A 14,620-nucleotide genomic window follows, 5' to 3' on the forward strand; every position below is an offset into this window, starting at 1 on the left:
CTGCACACAGTGCCATCCAAGATGAAAGAAGCCCTTCTATGAAGATTTTATTGTTATTAAATCTGCGTACAGCTGCATCTCACTAAATTAGAATATCATCAAAAAGTTAATTTATTTCAGTTCTTCAATGCAAAAAGTGAAACTCCTATATTATATAGAGTGATTACACACAGAGTGATCTATTTCAAGTGTTTATTTCTGTTAATGTTGATGATTATGGCTTACAGCCAATGAAAACACAAAAGTGAAACACTAATGGTAAAAACTGACACACTAACCAAACACCGATGAAACTCGATTGTTTTTTTTGCGTACATTAAAAATCACTGACGTCTGAATTAGGTCTTAGCTTCTGTTAAAGGAAACCTAACAGCTGATACAGCCAGCAACCACGGATCGGCAGCATGTATGAAGTCAGTCAGGCATGTTTAACTCAAACGCTGTGGCATTTCAGAAAGAAAACATACTTTACAAGCTGCCGGGACACTAGTCAGACAGGCGTGTCCCCAGCGGCTTCTCTCCGCCCTGGAAGCGAGTATAGGAAGAGACCTGTCAATCCAGGGGAGAGGGCGGGGAGAAGTCTGCTTTTACTTCATGCTTTACTCTGATCGCCTCAGCGTACCTGGCTGAGATCATACAGTCAGTGCCTGATACACACAGGCAGCACGTATTAGCCGCCAGGCTCCCTTTAAACAGCCTTCATACACTATCATTACACTTTGGAATACATTTATGTCCGCATTGTACAGGAAAGCATAGTCTGGTGCACTTTCCTATGTTGGGTCACCTTACATGGCTGTCATTCTGTAAAGAAGAAAAAAAATGCCTGCTTAAATTTATTTATTTAAGGTGGACACCTGAGTAACTGAAAATCAGCTATCTTACTAATAGTCTATGAGCCAACTGATTTTTTTGTTATACAGTAAGGCCACGTTCACACGTTCAGTTTTTTACCTCAGTATGTATAAGCCAATACCAGGAGTGGGTGATAAATGCAGAATTGGTGACTTGTTTCTATTATACTTTTCCTCTGATTGTTCCTCTCCTGGTTTTGGCTTACTAATACTGAGGTAAAACACTGACTAAATACTGAACGTGACCTAATAGGATTGGAAAACTCTTCTGGAGCTTTTCGCTGGCAGTCGTTTCCCAGCTTCGCTGACAGCTTTGCCGCTGGTTTTGCAGGGGTTCTGCAGGCAGCGTCTTTTCTTTGTACGCTCCACTATAGGGCAAACAATGATTATGCTATTTCTTTTACCCACTTCACAGCTTCCAAAGCCTGAAGCAGATAAAAGAAGTGACAAAAGACAGAACATTTGCACAGCATTGTCGTTTTTACATTGCTGTGCATTATGCTCACTTTTTTCAGCTGTTTTTCGATGCTCTTTCAAGCGGATTCCAGGTGGAACATTGTGCACATACCCTAAATGCATTTCTTGGATTGAAAATATATGACAGCTTTATAATAATAATAATAATAGTTTATTTTTATAGCGCCAACATATTCCGCAGCACTTTACAAATTTTAGGGGGGACTTATACAGACAATACAGAATAAGCATATCTCATATCGAACGGAGTGAGGGCCCTGCTCGCGAGCTTACAGTCTATGAGGAAGTGGGGGAGACACAAAAGGTAAAAAGTACATATATTGTATAATGCAGCCTTGATATACTGAATAGGATAAATAATAATACATGGACTGGTCGCCAGCCAGTATGTGTGCAGTCCTGACAGAGGCTTTTATGTGCATGGTTGGTTTGAACCCGAAGTTGAAGAAGATTTTAATATGGGGGAAAGCTGGGATGGACAGAGTGTGTTTAGGTGATACGCCAGTCTAAAGAAATGTGTTTTTAGGGTTCGCTTGAAACTGTGGGTATTGGGAATTAATCGAACTGTCCTGGGTAGTGCATTCCAGAGAATTGGCGCAGCACGCGAGAAATCTTGGAGACGGGAGTGGGAAGTTCGGATTATGGAGGATTTTAGTTTCAAGTCATTTGCAGAACGGAGGGCACGTGTAGGGTGGTAGACTGAGACAAGGGAGGAGATGTAGGGGGGTACTGAAGCATGGAGCGCTTTGTGGGTAAGCGTGATAAGTTTAAAACGAACTCTATATTGGATGGGCAACCAATGCAATGACTGGCACAGGGAAAAGGCATCTGAGTAGCGGTTGGCGAGGAATATGATCCTGGCTGCTGCGTTCAGGACGGATTGGAGAGGGGAGAGTTTAGTAAGAGGGAGACCGATTAGTAGAGCGTTGCAATAGTCAAGACGAGAATGAATAAGAGCGACAGTAAGAGTTTTTGCCGAGTCAAAGGTGAGAAAAGTCCTGATTCTTGAGATGTTTTTGAGGTGTAGATGACATGAACGAGCGAGTGATTTGATGTGAGGAGTGAAAGAAAGATCTGAATCAAAAATGACCCCAAGACAGCGGGCTTGTAGCTGGGGAGTAATGGTTGAGCCACAAACGGAGATGGCAATATCGGGCACAGGTAGATTAATGGAGGGAGTAAAGACGAGTAGTTCAGTTTTTGACAGATTCAGTTTTAGGTAGAGGGAGGACATAATGTTAGACACAGCAGAAAGACAATCACTGGTCTTTTGTAGTAATGCAGGGGTGATGTCCGGAGCAGAGGTGTATAATTGGGTGTCATCAGCATAGAGATGGTACTGAAAACCGAATCTACTGATTGTTTGTCCAATAGGAGCGGTGTATAAGGAGAAAAGAAGGGGGCCTAGGACTGATCCTTGAGGAACCCCGACAGTAAGAGGAAGTAGGGAGGAGGAGGAGCCGGCAAAAGACACAGAGAAGGAGCGGTCAGAGAGATAAGAGGAGAACCAGGAGAGAACCGTGTCCTTGAGGCCAATAGTGCGGAGCATAGTGAGGAGGAGCTGGTGATCCACAGTGTCAAATGCTGCAGAGAGATCCAGGAGAATCAGCAGGGAGTAGTGACCATTAGATTTAGCTGTTAGTAGATCATTAGAGACTTTAGTGAGGGCAGTTTCAGTAGAATGTAAAGAGCGGAAACCAGATTGTAAAGGGTCAAGAAGAGAGTTGTCTGAGAGATAGCGGATTAGACGGGAGTGGACCAGGCATTCCAGGAGTTTAGAGATAAAGGGAAGATTGGAAACAGGTCTATAGTTGGCCGTGCAGTTCTGGTCGAGGGATGGTTTTTTAAGTAATGGTTGTATGCTGGCGTGTTTAAAAGAAGAGGGAAAGATACCAGATGAGAGGGAAAGGTTGAAAATTTTAGTTAGGTGAGAGGTGACAGCTGGAGCAAGGGACTGAAGGAGATGTGAGGGAATAGGGTCGCTGGTGCAGGTGGTAGGGCGAGAAGATGCAAGGAGCCTGATCACTTCATCTTCCGTGACTGGTTCGAAGTCAGAAAATGAGCAAGATACAATGTGGCGGGGGGGAGCATGCATAACATTTGGGGATTGGGAGAAAATTTCCTGTCGGATATGGTCAATTTTTTCTTTGAAATAGTTAGCCAGATCGTCAGCGCTGAGGTCGGTGGTCGGGGCCTGTGCTGTTTGATTGAGGAGAGAATGAAACGTGTCAAAGAGTCGTTTAGGATTATTGGAAAGTGAGATGATGAGGTTGTTAAAGTAGGTTTGTTTGGAGAGGTGAAGGGCAGAGTTATATGTTTTCAGCATAAATTTATAGTGGAGGAAATCTTCGGGCAGATTTGATTTTCTCCACAGCCGTTCAGCGCACCTGGAGTACCTCTGGAGAAGACGTGTTTGAGGCGTGTGCCAGGGTTGTCGCCGTCTATGCCGAATTGTTCTTTGTGTAGGAGGTGCGGCTTCATCCAGGGCGCATAGCATTATTTTGTTATAATGCTTCAATGCAGATTCGGGACATGAGAGGGAGGAGATTGGGGCCAATGATGATTGCAACCTTTTTATAAATTTCTGGGTGTTAATGGCGCGTAAATTTCTATAAGTGTGGACGGTGGGAGTGTCTTGAGTAGAGTCACAGTTCTTGACAGAGAATGAAAGAAGATTATGGTCAGAGAGTGGAAGGGGAGAGTTAGTAAAGTCATGTACTGAGCAAAGCCGGGAGAAGATCAGGTCCAATGTGTTCCCGTCCTCATGTGTAGGAGAATTAGCAAGCTGTGAGAGGCCGAAGGAGGAGGTTAATGATAAAAGATGCGTGGCAGATGGGGAAAGAGGATCGCCAATTGGGATGTTAAAGTCTCCCATGATTATCGTGGGGATGTCGCAGGATAGAAAATTTGTAAGCCAGGCAGCAAAGTGATCCAGGAATTGACGGGGGGGACCTGGGGGGCGATAGACAACCGCCACTCGCAGGGAGAAGGGCCGGTAGAGTCTGACTGTGTGGGCCTCAAAGGATGGGAAGATAAGGGAGGGTACAGGGGGGATAACCTGAAAAGTACATTTTGTTGAAAGAAGCAGACCAACACCTCCACCTGATCTGTTGTCAGGTCGCGGGGTATGAGAGAAATGTAGGCCACCATAGGAGAGAGCTGCAGCGGCGGTGGTGTCCGACTGCTGGATCCAGGTTTCAGTGAGAGCCAGAAGGTTGAGGGAATTAGAGAGGAAAAAGTCATGGATGTAAGAGAGTTTATTACAAGCTGAGCGTGCATTCCAAAGGGCACAGTTGAATGAGACAGAAGATATGCAGGGAATATTAATGAGATTAGCAGGGTTTCTGAATGTAACAGGGAAAGAGTTAGTGTTATTATTACTGGAGGGTCCTGGGTTGGGAGAAATATCACCTGCGACTAATAGAAGGAAGATACAGAGAGTGAGCAGATGATTGAGTGATTTGTGAGAGCGTTTCCTGCGTTGTATGGTGGGAATGAATGGATCTGCGTGGTATAACATTGTGAAGAGAGCATGACAACTGTACATAGGAGAAGAGAGGAGTGAGGGATTAATATGGATGAAGTGTGCCGCATTTGTGGGAGAACGGTGAATGTGGATGATTGTAGCAACCAGAGTATAAATGGCACAGATACAAATGGTGAATACTGTTTGCCAAAAAGATGACCTGGAAGCAAGTTGGTTGGTTTGTCTTGCATGTCTTACCTGTCTCCTGCCCTGTCCAACTGCCATTTTCTAACTGCCAGGGCACTTTGCTAAATTATGGCACTTCGATAAAGTATGCATAAATGCTATATGCATAAATGCCTCCCCTTAACTAAGTCTCAATATATAGGGACGTATCTGCTTAGATCTGCACAGATTTAACTCATTAACAATCAATCACTAGCTTAAAAGACAACAGGAGACCATAAAGTGCAGGGAAAAAAAAAAAAAAAAAAAACAGACTAGTAAACTCGGCATGGATCATAAACTCTTAAAGTAAGTGTGATGACCTTTAAGTATCATGGAATAAAAAAGCTAGAGGAGTGAGAAAAGATATACCAGAAATTGATAGGCTGCAGAGCATTGCATGGAGATATAATGCAGTTTTCAGGACAGATCACACAAGCAGTGAAAAATATATACCAGAAATTGATAGGCTGCAGAGCTTTCTTCCACAAAGAGTGCCACATCAGTCCACAGGTTGCATTGTGTGTTGCAGATCAGCATCAATCACGTCAGTGGAGATGAGCTACCTCTTTTTGGCAACAGAAAAAGCTGCAGCATCAGACACAGCCCATGGAACTTTTTCTAAAGGAAAGCAGCCATGTTTTCTAATTTTATACAGACAAATGTTCTGATATTTGAAGAGAATTCTAGCTTAGGGCGCTAATGATAGACGCAAAATCATTGCTGTCATCAGCAATAGACTAATCATGTTCCTCTCACACCTTCCATGCTAGAATATTCTGGACCTGGTTAATATGTGGTTGGGCTCCCAGTACACAATACTGTTCCACTAGCAGATAACATTGCACTTGACAGATTTGTGAAAGCGCTTTGCATCACACTTGTTGCTTAGTGCGCGGTACTAAAATATAGTAGTGTAGGAAAAGATTAGAGGACCTGTCCGCTCTCCTAACTGCTTTATTTTGGCAAATACTTGTATTCCTGATAAGAAAAATCTCTAGATCATATTTCCTTAGAACTATGGGCCCCATTCATTAAAGGAAATCTGTCACAAGGTATTTGCCACTTAATCTGGGAGCAGCGTAATATAGAGGCAGAGACCCTGATTCCAGTGATGTGTCACTTACTGATTGCTTGCCGTAGTTTGGATAAAATAGTTTGATCAGCAGGAGATTATCACTAGAGGACTAGTAAATCTGCTGTCAGGTAGTCCTCCATATTCATGAGCTTTGTATAACCGCACCCCCACCATTGATTGGTAGCTTTTTGTGTATACTGCATATGGGCAGAAAGCTGCCAATCAGTGATGTGGGCGGGGTTATACAAAGATCAGCAGCAGAAAAAAACAGGGATTTTACAAAATTACAGCAAGCAGACCAGCAACTGAATTTGATGGAATCAGGGTCTGTGCCCTACATCGTGCTGCTGTCAGATTCCCTTTAAGGGCTCGCTCTCATTTGTGATTAAATTGGACAAATGCAATCCGATAAAAAGTTTAATCCTGTGACGGTGTGCTCAGTGGTGTTTTTTTTTTCCCAGCGCCGATCGGATTGCGATCGGGCTGTAAAAAAAAAAAAAAAAAAAATTATAATATCGCAGCATGCTGCGATTGCATGCTGCATTTGGATTGCCGCACTCATATAAGCCTATGGGTGCGTGTAAAACATCGCACTGCACTCGGGATATCACCCGAGTGCAGTGCGATACCTACTGATGCCAGCAACAGAGGAGATGGAGAAATTACTTACTCTGTCCCCTCCGCAGCTGTGCTGCGATCCTTTCTGTGCGAGAGGATCGGAGCACAGAGCAATGACATTCAGCTCACACTCGCAGCAGAGCCGGAGCCGAATGTCATTAGCATATCGCATCCGATGCCATACGCTAGTGGGACCTCAGCCTAAGACTGGAGTTTTGCATGCTCATCCTAATGAAGAGTCTGCAAGGGTGCGTGCACACGATCAGGAGCTGCTGCGGGTTTGACGCTGCGTGTCTGGCGTTATTTATGCAACTAAAGTGGCAATAATTTTGCTAGATTTCAAGTTGTTTTACGCCAGAATTCTATCATAAGCATTTTGATGAACTGGGCAATATATGTTGTACCTTTTCTCTTGGAAAGAAAGGTTTTATAGGGAAAAGTTATACTGAAAAGTATTTACTCACTTATATAGCACTCTTATACTCCACAGCACTTTACAGACATCATCATCACTGTCCCCATTGGGGCTCACATTCTAAATTCCCTATCAGTATGTCTTTGTAGTGTGGGAGGAAACTGAAGAACCTGCAGGATAACCAAACTCCTTGCAGATGTTGTCCTATGTGTGATTTGAACCCAGGATCCCAGCGCTGCAAAGCATCAGTGTTAACCACTATGCTGCCATATATTTATTTATTGACAATAGGGTGTGTCTCTGTAAAGTCAGCCAAAGCCAACACTGATTGGACAGTGCTAGGGCAGGTGCAGATAACCGTATATTCTATCATGTGAAAAAAATCAGGTCGATTATGCAAATCATACTCTGATCAAACTCTATCAATCAGATTGGTTAGATCAGATGATCAGATTCTCCATCTTCTCAATTCTGGAATTCAGACTGCACTGAAATGTCATCCAAGTGCAATCCGATGATTTCCACAGACTCAATGTCTTGCGGGGCGGAGTGCGATCCGAATATTGGATCCATATCAGGCATGCAGTGATTTTTCCCTCGGACCGACATGACGTGCACAGCCCCATAGAATAACATTGGTCCAAATGCGATCTGATGCTTTGTCAGCTAGCACTCGGATTGAAAATACGGCCACGTGCACGAGCCCTTAGACTGTAGTGACACACCCGGATCCCTCTTACTAAAGGACCTCATAGATCCACAGTGCTGCAATGTAATAGAAAAGCAAAATTATAGATGGCTGGTCCAAAGTTGCATTGATCATTCTAGCATTGTGTGTCTCACAATTTGGCAGATTTTTCCATCCTGCAGCTGGACAAAAAATTAACAAGTCCTCTAACCCCCAATTGCTTGGTGTCCCATCCACAACCAGTTTGCGGTGTGGTGTCTTCTCCCTCACAGAGGGTTATAGAAGTGGTGGTGGGTCATAAGAAGGACATCACCGGTATGTGAGAGTCGATGTGCACTTAGCAGAACTGGTGTTGACATCCATGGGTCACATCCTCTGCTGCTAGGAAATTAACTACCATGTAGCACTACAATGCTAGGGAAACTTAAAGAATCTCAAAGAGAAGAAAATACAGAGTTTTCCTTTAATCTTCATTATAAAACAGAATGACACACTGTAACGCAATGTCTGATCCTATGTAATGAACGTGTAATCCTCCTCCATGCGTCATTCATCTACACATGTTCTTGGGTTACAGCATTGCATTCCCGGCTCTCTGCCTAATAAGGTTCTGAGATCTGCAGTACTTTTTATGGAAAAGTTTCTAAACTTGGACTATTTTTCCAACAAAAAAAAAAAAAAGTGTGAGTCCCTCAGCTCCAGTAGTTAAGACCTGCTCTAATACTCTGAGAGAACACAGCTCTTCCATTTCATTCCAAGTATATCCCAACTTTCCAAACTACAGAAGAGATCTGTCCGCGTTCCAATAAATACAATTTCCATAATTGTCCTTCGGGGCGTTAAACCTCATTGTTTAAACAAAGGTACATTGTTATGAATGTCTGCTCTTTTTCCCCCTATTGCCAACACTACATTAATACCTGACAGCTAATTATTAACCTCTATTGCCTCAATGAGACGTGTACATTTGGCCAGAGGGATCGTGTTTATCGTCTGTTTATTATTTTTTGGGGTAAAGCTTGCATTTTCTACGTTAAAGGAGAAAACAAACAGCAAATGACAGCTCCATAGATTTTTAGGCAGCTTTCCAAAGGATCTATGGGGATTTGGGCTATTTGCTGAGTTTAGTAAATGTCTCATGGTTCAGACGTAAAAGTCAGTGAGAGAGCATTAACCTCAGCCATTGTAGATGCATAGTGGAAAATAAATACAGACATTTCAGATTTCTCGATCCCGCAAAAAAAAAAAAAAAAAACATTATACATGCAAACATTTTTTTCCACCCTATATATTTTTTTATATATTCCCAAGCACTGAGAAGTCTAAATTTTGAACCCATTAGGTTTTTGTATTTTTTGGACACCCTGACCCTTATGCTGGTTTTCCTTTTAGCATACAACATCATGTAAAAAAAAAAAAATACTCCAACCAGATGGACTGCAAACTCGAACATTTCCAACAAGAGAATACATAACATACACACTAAAATACAGGCGTGTATAAAACAACATATAAATGTATACCGTCCATGACAAGTTTCTATTCACAGTACAACAACCACATGCAAGTTAGTGCAGCAATGAATGATCCCAAAAGTCAGAAGTCCACAATGGATACCACATGTTTTTGCAACATATGTAAAGCAGCAATTGACAGGCTGAGAAACTAGATCCTGAACTTTGTAAAGAAGTGAACACTTTGTACAGCAGCAATACACAGGGACCAACCAGAAACAAACTTAGTCCAAGCAAATGAAAGACATAACTACAAGCCAGGGCACTTACTTTATCCTTTCCAGGAGCGCATTTACAAATCCAGAGGTTGTAATAGGATCCCTAGCAGGATATCAGCTCGGTGTAGTCCCTTACTATGGCACAGCCAGGCATTTGTTCATTTAAACACAGACAAACAGCCTGACACACAAACCATACTGAGATTCCAGCCCTCCCAGATCTCCAAGCACAGCCCCTTCATTAGAATACAGGCTGGAAAAAACTTACTGGGATTCCTGATGGATGTAGAATAGGAAAAAAGAAAGTTGTTTTCTGGACTCTAGACTGTAACCTCCAGTAACTCTGCTGACACTAGAGCTTTCGTACTTTGGACCTAAAAGGTAGAAGCCATGCAAGGGCAAAATCATAAAATGTGCTTTTTTATTTATAGCATTTAATCAACACAGCAATATTTTTCATCCCAGAGACACAAGGATAAATATTTGAAACAACAAGATCATTTCTTGTTTAGGAAACGTTGTATCCATCAATGGCATTAAGGTATGTGCACGCAGTGTCTTTAAGACACTGATGGAACCACCAAGTTTCCAAGACAAAGCGCTTCAGGTAGAAAGGGGGCGGTCTTTTTCCGGAGAGTCTTTGTTTACAGATGAATTGAAGCCCTCGTCTGGGATTCAAAAACAGCATCAAAAGGCCCGGACCAAGCCGGAAATGTGTAAAACACCCTAAGGTCTCAATCACACGTCAGTTTTTTTTGTTTACCAGAAAAATTGATCGATTTTTATTGTTATTTTTTTTTTGTCGTGTGTCCTTTTTTCATAGATGTCAACACTTCTAGGTGTGCTAAAGTCCCACCATCAACCACAACACTCTCAGGATCCCAATCCTATCCCTGAACTATCCCTGACCGAGCTAGGAGTACCTACATTTTGGGAGAATTTACATAAACAATGAGTATTCAGCCCAGTAGTCTCAGGAAAGTTGGCAACAATCATTTTTACCATCAGTGATTCATCCATTTTTCACATTTAAAAAAAAAAATTCCAAGCTTCTCCTCACCACCGTAAAAGATTAGTGATGACCGAGCATGCTCGCCACTGCTCGGTACTCGCCCGAGCATCTCAGTACTCGAGATGCTCAGAGCTCGCCGAGTACTTTCGAGATGCTCGGGCGGGAGCTCGGGTTCTCGCCCTGCATGTTTGGCGCTATTTAGAGCACCAATCATGCAGGGATTGTCTGCCACTCACTGTAATGTCACAGCCATGGTGGTTGTGGCATTACAGTGATTGCCCAAATCGATGGGAACAGTGCTCACAGTGAAACATGAAAAGCCGGCAATTCATAAGCGGCATACACCGGTACCCGACAATTTAGAACAGAAAGAATAGAGCATCACACATAGATTAGATAGATAGAAACATGTCAGTCACATATATAATAAGTACAGTGACAGTGTTGGTTACTGTACTTGTCATTTAGTGTTAAAATAAAGGATTTATTTAAAAAAAAATTGGCGTGGGGTTCCCCGTAATTTTAGTCTCTAGCGGAGGTTAAGCAGACGGCTGGGGCAGATGTTTGAAGCCTGGGAAGGGGGTAATACCCACGGAGCTTTCCAGGCTACTAATATCAGCCCCCAGCTGAATACCTAGCCTTTACCAGCTATTAAAATGGGGGACCCTCAAAAAAATGACGTGGGGTCCCCCCTATTTTAATAGCTAGCAAAGGCTAGGCAGACAGCTGGGGGCTGATATTAATAGCCCAGGAAGGGTGCCATGAATATTGGCCCCCTCCCAGGTTAGAAACACCAGGAGGATGCGCCAATTCTGTCACTTAGCCTCGCTCTTCCCACTGCCCTGTAGCGGTGGCAGTGGGGTAATAGGGCTGGGGTTGATGTCAGCTTATAATGCCAGCTGACATCAAGCCCAGGTTAGTAATGGAGAGGCGTCTATAAGACATCCCCATTACTAACCCCATAGTCAAAGTAAAAAAAAAACACAAACACCCAGAATAAAGTCCTTTAATTGAAATAAACACACAATTCTTTAATGTTCTAAATTAAACCATACTTACCATCACGCCCATTCCAGCTGAAGTCAACGATCTCCTGCAATAAAAATAAAATAATAAACCAACCTCATCCTTACCTTTCCATGGTTCCCTGGACGGCTCCAGCTCTGCTACATTCACATGACAAGCTGGATCGCAGCAGAAAGCTGCCATCCAGCTTGCCATGCCGCAGATACTGAGAAGCGCAGGCATGCTTGCGCACATCAGTGTCTGGCTGTGACGGCATCCAGATGAGCAGAGTTCATGTCCAATGAACTCAGCTCACCTCATGCACGTCACTGACAGCGTGGGAGAATACTCCTGCGCATGCGGTGAGCGTGAGAGAATTTTTTTGGGGTTCCCCATTTTAATAGCTAGTAAAGGCTAGGTATGCAGCTGGGGGCTGATATTAGTAGCCTGGGAATCTCCGTGGGTATTACCCCCTTCCCAGACTTCAAACATCTGCCCCAGCCGTCTGCTTAACCTCCGCTAGAGACTAAAATTACGGGGAACCTTACGCCAATTTTGTTTTTAATAAATCCTTTATTTTAACACTAAATGACAAGTACAGTAATCAACACTGTCACTGTACTTATTATATATGTGACTGACATGTTTCTATCTATCTAATCTATGTGTGATGCTCTATTCTTTCTGTTCTAAATTGTCGGGTACCGGTGTATGCCGCTGATGAATTGCCGGCCGGCTTTTTTAAAGAGACAGGTGCATGAAAATCAGAGGGCACTAGTGTGTTCCAAGAGCCCTGCTATGTTTTTCATGCACCCTCCTATATACCCTGCCTGCCTGTCTGCCTATATATTCTGCCTGCCTGGCGTTTAATCGAGCACCGTTCCCATCAATTTGGGCAATTTTTGACCTTCTGCAGGCCGCCAGGGGGGACCACCAGAAAAATGCTCGAGTTTCCCATAGACTTACATTGGGCTCGTTGCTCGGGTCGAGCACCCAAGTATTCCAATGTGCTCAACCCGAGCTTCGAGCACCCGAGCATTTTAGTGCTCGCTCATCACTATAAAAGATGGATAACACTCAGCTGACTCACAGATAGCATCTGCATGCTGTCCATATTTTACATCGGGCCATTGACTTAAAAGGGAGCTGCAGGCTTGTGACTGCAGAGCTTTGCATACTTACTGTGTGCACACTGCTTGCTGTTAGGATTCTCCAGTGCCAGCGGCGAGAACAGGAGTTCATGTGACCACAAGTATGAGATTTGCATAGTTCCAGACACATTACGACTAGACGTGCTCCACCTCCGCCTTAGTACATGTATGCGAGTCACTTACTTGCGGTCGCGTAGCTGCTCGCTCTCACTGCCGGCACAGGAGTATCCTGACAACCTTTCATCACAAGCCTGGACAACCCCTTTAAATGGCTGTGAACATGCCTATAAACGATAATGGGTTTATGTTCTATCAGTAGAGAAAATGTGTGAATGAGGCTTAAACATGTATTTTGATTAAACCGATCCACTGTGGATTTTGTTACAGATTTCATTGAGGAAATTGAAATTCCGCTCTGCAGGTCAATTTACTTTGCAGATGTTCACCACGTGGTTGAAATTTTGTTAAACTCTCACACACAATGCTGCTATTGTAATATGCTGAATTTATGAATTTCTACCTACAGATCTGTGGCAGAAAATGTATAACATATTTGCTTTATATTACAGTTGTAGAGTTTTGGATGAGTTCTTTTTTAATTATGGGGCGAAAACGTGGAAGGTAAATTGATCAACAATTCAGATTAGAAATTGTCAGCATGTCAATTTATGCTATAGATAACGGCTGCAGATTCCACTCTTTGCATTTCTCTGATGAAAGCGGCACTATTTTGAGTAGATTTTGCTACTGTAGATTTCGCAGAGGAAGATCAGTGTGCACATACCATAAGGCCATGCTTGTATTGCAATACCGGGCCTGACCGCTGAGTCTCCTGACCTGAGGGAACTGCCTCATCAGCATATATCCCACTCTTCCCCTGCCCAATTAAAAAAAAATGTCCCCAACTACTCAACAATCAGTCTAAGCAATGTGTTTAGTCACTTACATTTCGAAACAATCCCTGAAAACATTTTGTTGCTACTGTTAAACCAGTGAATGTGACCCACCAAGTTACAATCCAACAGGAGCCATGAAAGCAGACCATAATATATGAGCAGGACACAAAATAGACACCATCCCAAAATAGCTGTATTCTTCTAGCAGGGAAGTTAGGAATTCCCCTGGCTGCTCTTCCATCTGATTGTAATACTCCCAGTGCTAAATGACATCAGGTTATAGAAATGTCAGGAAATTTCACTGCACATTCTGAAACTCGAAGGTTGTGTGTAAAGGTTTGATCCACACTGTCCACTCTCAAATATCTGTGTTCAGATCAAATTTTTACATATTTTCCATGTGCTTTGCTGCCTGCTTACCACAAACTAAACTTAAAAGGGAATACATCATCATCAGAAAAAGAAACAATTGAAAAAATTAAAGCATTAATGTTTAAATTAAAAAAAATACACACATTCATATATATATATATATATATATATATATATATATATATATATATATATATATATTTTTTTTTTTAAATAGTATAATACCCTGTTTCTCCTTGCCAGTAGAATTACAGCGATGTCAAACTTGTATAGATTTTTTTTTCTTTAATGTTAAGAAAAAAAAATCAGAGGTTAGAAAATTAAAAAAATGTTTTGTGTCACCATTTTCCAACTTACATAACTTTTTTATTTTATTGTTGACAGAGATGCATTAGTTCATGTTTTTGTTTTTTTGAGAGCTAATGTTTTTATTTCTACCATTTTGGTGTGCATACGATATTGTGATTGTTTTTTATTGCATTTTATTCAAGGAGGTGCAGCGACCGAAAACTACAATTTTGATTATTTTGTTTATGGCCCTTATTGAAGGGATTCATTTTATATTTTGATAGAACTAACCAGTGGCGATATCAGTTATGATTGTTTCTTTAATTTCTTTATTTTAATGGAG

At 42.3% G+C, this 14,620-nt stretch overlaps 1 protein-coding gene across 7 annotated transcripts in view; it reads right to left on the reverse strand.

Annotated features, from left to right (window-relative positions):
* SORBS1 (sorbin and SH3 domain containing 1) overlaps positions 1–9,802 on the reverse strand; it is a 269,503-nt gene extending 259,701 nt beyond the window's left edge. For 2 of the 7 annotated variants that reach the window (XM_073685634.1, XM_073685629.1), the window contains exon 1: positions 9,606–9,802. The gene's annotated coding sequence lies outside the window, so the exon portion shown is untranslated. The remainder of the gene's footprint in view (positions 1–9,605) is intronic. The other 5 variants (XM_073685631.1, XM_073685630.1, XM_073685635.1 and 2 more) reach the window with 3 other exon arrangements.
* Between the last annotated feature and the right edge of the window lie 4,818 nt (positions 9,803–14,620).

Source organism: Phyllobates terribilis, unplaced genomic scaffold (genome assembly GCF_046119375.1).
Source record: "Phyllobates terribilis strain yellow unplaced genomic scaffold, ASM4611937v1 Scaffold_5__5_contigs__length_657084704, whole genome shotgun sequence".
NCBI classification, from domain to species: Eukaryota; Metazoa; Chordata; class Amphibia; order Anura; family Dendrobatidae; genus Phyllobates; species Phyllobates terribilis.